This window comes from Colobus angolensis, unplaced genomic scaffold, assembly GCF_000951035.1.
Source record: "Colobus angolensis palliatus isolate OR3802 unplaced genomic scaffold, Cang.pa_1.0 Scaffold48, whole genome shotgun sequence".
Taxonomy (NCBI): domain Eukaryota; kingdom Metazoa; phylum Chordata; class Mammalia; order Primates; family Cercopithecidae; genus Colobus; species Colobus angolensis.
In genome coordinates, this window is record NW_012118265.1 from 8,674,904 (window position 1) to 8,686,730 (window position 11,827).

Here is an 11,827-nt window from a genome sequence, read left to right on the forward strand (position 1 = left end):
TTGATGGGTGCTGACGAGTTGATGGGTGCAGCACACCAACATGGCACAAGTATACATATGTAACAAACCTGCACGTTATGCACATGTACCCTAGAGCTTAAAGTAAAATAAAAAATATAAATAAATAAATAAATAAATAATCATATCATATCATATCATATCATTTCTTTTTTTAATCATGTCATATCTTTTCTTTTTTTGCACAGTGGAGTTTTGTTATGAGTTGTGTAGTCCGCTATTACTCTTAAACACTTCTCTTTAACTCAAATTCCTTAGGTCTCGTGGTAATATATATTTTTTAAATTTTCTCAACAATGATGTGGCTAGATAAAAGTTGCTGACAAAGTGATCACAGAAATACCTTGTATGTTTTAGCTTAAAAGAAGTCAAAAAATTTTTAAATTATATTTCTATTTCCCAAAGTATCTTAGTCCATTTTTTGCTGCTATAACAGAACACCACAGACTGAATAATTTATGAGAAAGAGAAATTTACTTTCTCACATTTCTGGAGGCTGGGAAGTCCAAGCTCAATGTGCTGGCACCTGAGGACCTTCTTGCTGCATCAGAACATGTTGGAGGGGCAAAGATAGAGTTAGAGAGAGAGAGAGAGAGAGAGAGAGAGAGAGAGGCTGAACTCATCTTTTTATAAGGAATCGACTCACATGATAACATTAATCCACTCATAAGGGCAGAGCCCACAAGGCCTAATCACCTTTCAAAGGTCCCACTTCTTAACATCAGCACACTAGGGATCAAGCCTTCCCCACTTAAACTTTGTTAAACTTTGGGAGACATATTCAAACCATAGCATCAAGGTATAGATTGTGCAGAAATATTTATTTTTCAGGCACGATAAAATGATTCTTTGTTTATCATATGACTAATTTTCTTATGCCAACTGATCTTAGAAAATTTTTTACCATATCATTGTCTTATAAAGGATGCAATTGTTGACTGGCAAAGGCAATTAAAGCATAAAATAATCTTTAAGAGAAAGTTATTCAGAATCACATTTTATCGTATGATGACCTACTTCCTGTTAGATGGTTAGAATCTAATAGTTAAAAGTAAAGTCTTTAGCAACAAAAATGCCTGTGTTTGAATTCTAGACTTGTCACTTGTTGGGGCAAATTAATCTCTCCCACCCTTAGTTTCCTCATGTGTAAAATAGAAATAACAGTAGTATATACTTAATCAGAGATATTTTGGGAAACATTGCTTAGGAATGATTTATTTAGCACAATGCTTGGTATGTAGTAAATATGTTATAAAGAGTATTCTTTATTAGCCATTATACTAGACTGCAATTTCTCAACCTTGGCTCTATTATTGACATTTTGGACTGGACAACTCTTTTGTAGTCGGGGGCAGGGGGTGTCCTGTATATAATATGTCCAAAAGCACCTTGGCTTCTATTCATTAGCTGCCAGTAGCATCTCCTCATTGTGACAATCAAAAATGTCTACAGACATTGCAAAATTGTCCTCTTGAGAACCTCTGTGCCAGACCATTATATATATATATAGAATAGTCATCATACTCAAATGGAAAGAATGTTAAATTTGGAATTAAAATACCTCAATTAATTTTCTAGATATTCCCTTTATTAGTTCTATGAAATTCAGAAAATTCTTTGATAAATCTTCATCTCAGTTTCCCCACTATGCATCTATACCTATATACAGACACATGTCATTTTTTATACTTTGCTTTATTGCACTTCAAGATACGGCATTTTTTTACAAATTGAAAGTTTTTGGCAATCCTGCGTCAGGCAAGTCTATCAGCATCATTTTTCCAACAGCATGTGTTTACTTCATGTCTCTGTGTTAGCAATTTTAGCAATAAAGAATTTCTTAATTAAGATATGTACTTTTTTTAGAGATAATGCTATTGCTCATTTAATAGACCACAGTATAGTATAAACATACTTTTATATACACTAAGAAACCAAAAAAGCTGTGTGACTCATTTTATTATAATATTCACTTTGCTATGGTCTGAAACTGAGCCTCCAATATCTCTGAGGTATACCCGAATGCATATATAAGCACATATGTTACATAAATATGAGTGTGTGTGTGTGTGTGTATATATATATATATATATAGTATATATATGGTAGTTTTTCTCACACTGAAAAAGATCACAACTAAATAGTAAACAAAAGCTCTATAAACTTTCTCAAAATTTCATTGGCCTGGTAAAGAAAAAAAATAAACATTGTCTGTCAACAGATGGCCAATAACCCACACTCCAATTTTGAGTCCTACAGAAACAGAAAATTGGCCATCACATAACCTTTTACAGTCAAGTTGAATTTTACTAGGAAGTTAGGTCCTTGAGTCAGTGGGTAGACAAAAATCATGTAGAGCCAAAATGACCCTTGAAAACTCATTAGGAAGGTGCTAAATTGGAAAGTTGTAACATACCTCTCAGTAATTAATAATATATGTCTAGTGTTCTGTCTCATATTTGAATAGATAGCTGTTTCTTTCAATGAGCACTAGATGAAGGGTTTGGCTCATCCCTAGGGAACAATTTTGTGTTTTTGTTTTAAAAATATATTTAGGGCCGGAAGCGGTGGCCGAAGCCTGTAATCCCAGCACTTTGGGAGGCCAAGGCGGGTGGAACATCTGAGGTCAGGAGTTCAAGACCAGCCTGGTCAACACAGCAAAACCTTGTCTCTACTAAAAATGCAAAAATTAGCCAGGCATGGTGGTGGGCACCTGTAATCCCAGATACTCAGGAGGCAGAGACAGGAGAATCGCTTGAACCCGGGAGGTGGAGTTTGCAGTGAGCTGAGATCATGCTACTGCACTTCAGCCTGGGCAACAGAGTGAGACTCTGTCTAAAAAAAAAATTATACATATATAATATAACATATATAAATATGCACTGTTCTAACCCTCTGATTTGCAAAATATTCAATAATGAAGGCACAAGAGAGGACAGTCATGCAGTCACAAAGGCAGAGATTGGGTGATTCATTAAGTGAGGCTAAGGAAAAAAGGTTTATGTCTCATTTCTCTTGTTGATTCTGAGGCATATATGAAATGTGGGAAATAATGAGGAATATAACACACTGTTTGTGTATATGTTATTTATTGAACTGCACATATCATGTCATATTTAGGTAACTCAATTATGTTGATGAGACTCTTCTGAATACTCTTTCACTCCTTCATGCCTTTGAACATGCTGTTACCTTCACTTGGAAAATCTTTCCCCTTGGTCTACTTAATGAGCTCCTAGATATGTTATTCATTTTCCAGGGATGCTGCAACAAAGTGCAACTGGTGCTTAAAACAAGAAAAATATATTGTCTCACCATACCAGAGACTAGAAGTCTGAAATCAAGGTGCTGGCAGAACTGTGCTCTCTCTAAGACTTTCTAAGGGAGAAACTTTCCTTGACTTTTCTGGCTTCTGGTGTTTGTCATCAACCTCTGGAGTCGCTTGACTTGTAAGCGCATCACTCAATCTTTGCTTCTGTTATCACATGGCCACATTCTCCGTGACAGAAATAGTGTCTCTGTTTCTGTGTGTCTCCTCTTCATCTTACAAGGATACCAGTCATGCTGCATAAGGGCCCACCTACTCCAGCATGACCTTTTCTTAGATAATTCCATCTGTGACAATCCTGTTTCCAAATTAGATCACATGATTCCAGGAAGGACACGAATTTTGCAAGGACACTATTCAACCCAACAAAGTATCCTTTGGCAGTTTCCTCAAAGATGGTCTCATTTCTGAAGTGTGTGTGTGTGTGTGTGTGTGTATGTGTGTGTTTTCTTTTAACCCACCACTTCGGACATTCTTTCATCAAGACACATATAGCTGTAGCTACGGTTTCTCTCTCTTCCTCTCTGCCTTACTAGACTAAGACTTAAGAAAAGGATCATTCTATTTATCTCTATGTCTTAAGGACCTACCAGAATGGCTAGCATATGTGTGTACTTAGTAAACATTTATGAAATAAAATGAATAAATTTCCCTTCCCTTAAGTCCTAAAGACCCTACAGATAGGAAGACAAATGGGGACACCTCCCCCAGCACCAGCTATAGAAAAGTGGAACAGGATATAGTCACACTCAGCCTTCAACAAATAACAGCTTATAGTTATCTTTAACTTTTCTTGAAATCTATATGAATAAAGTGAATTTTTGTCTCTTTATCTGCTAGCACATAACAACAAAAAAGGTTGCATCATAGATTCTTAGCAAGCACAAAGGTTAAGTTTTGGATTGCTTAACTTAAAACATGAGTTAGACGACTTACACTCATGTGGAGCCCTGGGAGGTGCCTGAAATAGACAGGCGGTCAGTCACCCCCCAGAGCAGGCCCAGCTGAGGTAAAGCGAGAGGGTGGTGACTAATTAGGAGAAGCATTTCATACATAATATGACACTGTGGTCATAAAAGACAGTGCTTTCAAATACGGGCTCAAGTTGTAGGGATATATACTGACGTTCCAGATTGTTGTAGTTTCTGTGCAGTGGAGCTGCTTCTCACATAGTCAGTTCCATGAACTGCTTTTCATGGTGAGTAGGACGGGGATTTAATTATTTAAGTAATTCAGGAGTGTTTCGCTATTCACTTAACAGAGCAAAGGGCTGTTAGACCAGGACGATATTCTAGATGTCGTCTAGTCCAATTTTTCTATATAGAAGTGAAGCTAAGGTTTACAGTTAAATAAATATTCTACAGTCCAAAAATTAATTTTTAAAGAGCACTTAATGACAGAAAATTAGCATGTTATAGTACTATTTTTTTAAGTATGTAACATTATGACAATCTAATTTTAAAAATGTGTATGATCTTAGAAAAAGATTGAAAGAATATACAGTAAAAGGAAATAATCATAGATGTGAATATGCATGATTATTGTCCTCTTTTTTTTTTTGGAAGTTTCCTGTTTTCCATAAATAAGTAATGAGTTGCTCTAGTTGATTCCAGGGCTGGTTTCCTAAACTTGTTTGCTCACTCTCTCCTTGCCTGCTCATTGCCATCTCCTCAACGCAATGGTGGAGGCACCTCCTAGTAAACCCTAGTTTTCCATGGAGTAAGTATAATTTGAAAATAATTGGGCTAAACATTAAATAAATTTTCCCCAAACTGAGTCATTTGTGTATTATGGTAACAACTTTTGATGAATCTGAATATCAATAGAATATTACTTATGTAATATGTTTTCTATCAATTAACTCATTTCCTTTAACTAAAATACATGGTGTAACGACATTTTGTATCGCTGTCACTGGCTGACCGACTGAAAATCTATGTCACTTACTAAAAAAGTAAATACAATGAAAAAATGCAAACAAAATATCCTAGCTTAGTACTCTCAACTGCTGAAGACTTGAGACTAAGGACTGCTCTCTGTTGAGAAAAGTGATCAACTATTATCACAGAGATGTTACACAAACATAATTTCCAAGTTGAGACTTTTTTCTTTACATAAGTAAATGAATCTAAAGAGCAGTCAAAATAGAATAGCATTCTTATAGTGAGATTTATCCTTATATAATAACTCTGTATACCCCTACAACCATCTCACCTACTACCATTAGAACTCATAGCATGTTTTAGAACTCACTTATTTAGAGACTATAGAGGAACCATGAGTAATAAGGCAGAATATTTAGGCTGGATTCATATAATGTATTTTCTGGATGTAGATAATGTTGAAGAAAGCTATGTTTTCCTTGTGCTTGCAAATGATTCTCCCAGAGACCTTTATTTGTAGTTATTATTCCAAAAATTATTTGGAAGAAAACATGGGCAATTTGAAAAAAAAAAAAAACCCTCTCATTCAAAGATAAAATAGAGAGACTTTTGTATGTTTTAAAAATTTATATGACAGAGTTAGCTTTTGCAATTTATTTTCCTTTTTTTTTTTTTTGTTTTGTTTTTGAGACTGATTCTTACTCTGTCACCCAGGCCGGAGTGCAGCGGTACGATCTTGGCTCACTGCAACCTCCTCCTCCCAGGTTCAAGCAATTCTTCTGCCTCAGCCTCCCGAATAGCTGGAATTACAGGTGCATGCCACCACGTCTGGCTAATTTTTGTATTTTTAGTCGAGACGGGGTTTCACTGTGTTGGTCAGGCTGGCCTTGAACTCCGGACCTCGTGATCTGCCCACCTCGGCCTCCCAAAGTGCTGGGATAACAGGTGGTCTTGAACTCCTGACCTCATGATCTGCCCACCTCGGCCTCCCAAAGTGCTGAGATTACAGGTGTGAACCACAGCGCCCGGCCCTTATTTTCCTTTTAAAATACTTTTCAAACACTCACCAAACAAGATATATGGATAACAAATAGACACATGAAAAGATACTTGACATCATTAGTCATTAAGAAAATGCAAATTAAAACCACGATACACTATCATATACCAATTATAATGGCTAAAACTAAAAAGATTGACTATACCAAGTGTTAACAAGAATGCGGGGCAAATGGAATGCTTATACAGTACTGGTGTGAAAAATGCTACAACCGCTTTGGAAAATAGTTTGGCAGTCTGTTAAACAGTTAAACTTTACTGTCATATGATTCAGCTGTTGCACTCCTAGATATTTACCTAGGAAGAGTGAAAGCATAAGTTCCTATAAAGATTTAAAAATGAATTTACATAGCAGCTTTATTTGTAATGGCCCCAAGCTAGAAATTATATAAATTTCTATCAACAAGTGAATTGATAAACTAAGGTATATCCATTCAATGGAATACTATTCAATAATAAAAAAGAATGAACTAATGCTACTGCATGAATGAATATCAGCATAATTATGCTGAATGTAAAAAGGTAAAAAAATAGTATATACTGTGTAATTACATCTATATAAAATTCTAGAAAATGCAAACTAGTATACAAATGGTATACTAACAGAGAGGCAATCAATGGTTGCCTGAGAATAAGAGATAGGTAGGGAAGGGCAGCAGAGAGAGATTACCAAGGCATAAGAGTTACTTTTGGAAGGTGATGGATAAATTTATTATCTCAATGGGATGACTCTTTCATATGCGTATACATCATAAATGTCACATTTTATTAAATTATACACTTAAATATGTGCAGTTTATTGTTATGTCAATTATGCATTAATAACTGTTGAAGCCAAAATAATTCCTCCCAAAACTTGAATACTTTAGGCTCGTCTGACACGGTGTCACTGGTGTCACAGTATCAGGTACTTTTTTTTTGTTTTTATACTTTTAACTACATTTCCCATTCTAACAGGCCTAGCACGTGTAAAGTAGCACAAGTTTTATTAAATTCGGCTTAGCTGGCATACAATCTGAAAATACAGAATTTTGCAGACCTAGAGAGTTATTGAAAGTTTCTGAACATCTGAGTGAGTAAAATATTCTGAGTTTCTATTTAATCGACCAGGAAATAATGTGAACAATGAATTGAGATAAAGAAAAGATGAAATAGTGTCTTTCTAAGGATGACGTTCAAAATGTTAGTATAATAATCCAGGAAAAATAAGAGAATAGAATTTGTGCTGGCTAATGTTGGCTTTGGAAATAAAATGTAGGGAAAAGGATTTAGGAGATCCTGTGAAGATCAAAATGCTGAGATCTGTAAATTCATTGTTTGTTGGGGAGTAATAAAGGACTCATCAAAGGCCACTAGGATGTGTCAAGCCTAGATGAACTGGAACAAGGCTGAGCCTTTAAAGTATATAAGTTCATGAGAGCATAGGTTTGTGAAGCATTCTACAAATGAAACGATAAGTGGGGAATAGGTTGGACTAATTGTTGTAGGTTTGGGAGTTGTCTGCCATGAGATCAGAGCTGAAATAATGATATGCATAAAAACAGTCCAGCAAGAATTCCTAGAAAGAGATAGATGAAAGGACAAGAAAAGATGCTTTATTTAGTAGGCAAATGGAGGACAAAGAGGAGGGAGAGACCAGCACAATGTTGTAGAAGCTAGAAGAACCGAAAGTTCAAGAAACAGATATATTAAAGATTAAGAAATGTCATCAGGCTAGAAATAATGGAGAAAATTAAAGATACTTTCAGTGAGAAGGATGAAAGAATTGATCAGCTTGGGGCAACTCAGAGTTAAGAGAGGTTTGTTAAGGTCCAGAATGACTGACTGAGCTCGTACGTGAATGACTTGGAGGGAAGATGAACGTACCAGTAATTGAACAGCACTAACCTGGCCCTTTTTCTCTGAGACAACTTCAAATAATATTATTCATATCATTCCTTGCTATAATATGAAATTGTGCCTTAGTAATTTATTGGTGATATTACAGGAAGAGAAACATTGTACTTTATGGAGAATCCTCCTTACTTTTATTAATACCTACTTAAATAGTGACTGGAGAAATTAATATCTCTCTGAATTTCTTAGCAGGAAGAAACTCACTGGGTTCCAAATGAGTAAAAAGCAATACCTTCAAATTAATGAACTAGGAATAGGCTCCATTACCTTCAGCTATTTTAATACCCTAGTACTCAACAAGAATGTGACTCCCTCGCCCTTGTCCCTGTGATGTCGGTTGACGTCAGCTGAAGGACCTTATTGAGAACTACCTCCCTACCTAGCTCCAGAAGCAACAGGAAATGGGCATAACCACAGGGAACAGAAAGAGATTGTTTTCCCTTTGGAATGGAACTGCCGCCTCTACCAATAAGCACTACAAAAGACAGGTGGACAAGGCAAACAGACAACAACTGTCCTGTAAGAATACAGTTAGTGTGATAGAGACAAAAGCAAGACAATCACATTGTTTAATGTTTTTGGAGCTATTTTTCAATTATATACAACATTGTACTAGTCAAATGGTCCCTCTTAACGCTTTTATTTCTTTAACTTTTCTGGCCTAGTTTTAAAATTTGCAGTGCATTAATATGCATTGAATACGCTTTTGTGAAATAACATCCTAAATCACCATACTTGAAAAGATTTCTTACATTAAAAGCATCTTGTAACAAGGAGCAGTTCGTTTCTTTAGAACTTGGCATTGAGATATTTTAAACATTGTAATGAAAGCATACAACAGAAGCCACTATGTACATACATCTGCATAAACGGATCAGGATGAGTTTTTAAAAGTGTTCTTTTTGCTTGGACTTAAAGGATCTAGGTAAATGCAATAATCTGAATTGGTAAGAATCCTTGTGGTAAGAATGACCAGCATATAAAAAAGAATAAGAATAATGGGGTTCAAGATAAACTTTATCTTTGCAAAAGGATTGGTATGGTATAAAGCATAAATAAATAAAGCATGAAACATAAAAGTCTAACATTTAGATATTTCTGTTTCACCTGGCACTTTTCCTGGAAGCATTACGGATCCAAGAGAAGTTAGGAATTGATTACATTTGCAATATGATTATTTCAAGTTAAGACACAAACTTTTCCACTCAGGAGTTGCTTAGAAGACGCATTTCTTCATCTTGCTTGTCTTAGTTTTATTTGGAATCAGCACCTCTGCCAAACATCAGAGTCATAAAGAACCAGAGATTTAAAGGTTAATCATGCCAAAATTGAACAGCTGTCCCCCTGAGAAAAATCTGGGGTGTTTGGGTTTATTCCTGTGACTGCTGCTGTGTAGTATTCAATACCCTGCTCTCGCCCCCAGCGTCAGGGCCACAGCTGTCCACAGGAAATGCATCAGAGAGGTCTAATATGAATGAATCATATGCACATGTTCCTTGGTATGTGGTGATGGGCAAACCAAAGGCTCAAAATCAGCCCTCCCTCCAGGCCAGAATTGGTTCCAGGCTTGTGAATGCAAAGTGTCCACACAAGTTGTGCTGTGAAACTACCCTCCTTTCCCCTTTCTCTATGTATTGCCAGTAAAGGAATTTTAGTGTGTTGCTGGGATGAAACACATAATCATCTTGGAGACATGAGGGGATGAGCATATCTCTGTAACTGAGCTTAGTCACATCATAAGCGTGGCATGTGTAGCATGTCTGGGAGGGACTTTCATGCTCCACTCCATCAACACATGGAACAGTTTAGCCAGGGAATAGGCCCAATTCCATGTTTGGAAATTTAATTTTCAGTCACTCAGCTATAGTCAGTTGAAAAACTGTGTAGTGAGTGACTGTTTTCAAATAATCATTTGGTAATCATAGGGTATTTTTTCTTGAATGAAATTTGAAGGTATAATATTTCTGAGTCTTATTTGTCCCATCATCACAATTAATTATTGCATTTGGCACGTAACAAATATTTAGATGTTTTACTAAATTGTCAGGAGCAGCAAATATCCCATTGTATGACAGCAATGCTACAATTTCAACGTGATGTCCGTCATCCTAGCCACAACTCACCACCACCACTATCCGATGTTCCCTATCTCAGTGAAATGGTAGATCTATCCAGTTGCCTGATACTGTAGTAGTCATTCTGGATTCTTTCTTCTTTACCTTCAATATGAAAAAGTCGCTAAGTCCTGTGGATTTTACCTCAAAAATCTATCCAATTGCCTTAGATCACTTATTTATTTTTAAAACATCTCTCATAAGAATCACTGTCCAAGCCCTTTAACAGATCTCCTTGCCTCCATCCTTTCCCATCCTCCTCATTCCCATCAATGCAACATAGGCATTATAACGGACATTCCGACCTTATTGCTCCATTGCACAAAATTCCACCATGCCAAAAAGAGTAAACACTTTTCTATCACATGGAAATCTACTGTAAATGCTTGTTTGCATTTTTCTTACCCACTAAACTGTGGATTCCCTGATTACATAATCATTACATCTTCTGTTTTCTTTGTATCTGTAATATTCTACGCAGAGTTTTCTTGCTTTTTCATTCAACATTATTTTTCTCATTTGTTTAGCTGCAACTGGTTATTTTGTATTCTGTGTAGTTTAGCTGCAGTTGGTTTGTTTGTTTGTTTGGCTGGTTTGTTGGTTTGTTTAGAGCAGTTGGTTATTTTGTATTCTGTGTAGTATTCTATTTTATGAATGTATTACCATTATCTATCCATTCTCTTATCAATGGATTTTTGTATTGTTTCTACTTTTTCGAAAATTAATATAGACCACGTTGCTACAGAATCTTGCACATATCTGCAGGTTTTTTTCTGAGATTGTGCACCTAAAGGTAAATTTGTTGGGCTGTAAGTCATGTGTTTCTTTAACAATTCTGGATAATATAAATGTTTTCTAAACTGGTTTACTGAAAGTTTACCAAAGTTTAGTTTTTTAAAAACTATGTTGGCCTATCAAAACTTTTATTAGCCTATAAAATGTAATGTTTAGAGTTATCGTTTCCATGGAAATCAATAGGATCTCTCCCAGAAAAAGTTCATTTGCATGATTTTAAACAAGAATCATTTATATTGTTGTGTTTCCTACAAATTGCTAAACTAATCCATTTTCATCACTACCTATTTCCAACAAGGACAACTTTTTCCGAGTTGTGGAATAGCTTGGTCAATGAAAAGTCAACCAAAGGTGCATATCCCAATAGAATCACATAATCTCTGGAGGATCCACTGGCCAGGAATCTGCAAACTACAACCAGTCAGCCAAATCCAACAGTGGTCAGTGGCCCATTTCAGAGCCTACAAGCTAAAAATGATGTTACATTTTTAAGAACAAACAGACATTAAAATGAAGAATAAATAGAAATGACCACAGCACAGGAGATGCACAGTCTCATAAATTAATAAGTAAACGTCAGCTAAAACTCCAAATAAAACCAAGTCTTATTAACCTGACTTCTTATATACCACTAATAAGAATATCAATTTAGGCCGGGCGCGGTGGCTCAAGCCTGTAATCCCAGCACTTTGGGAGGCCAAGACGGGCGGATCACGAGGTCAGGAGACCAAGAC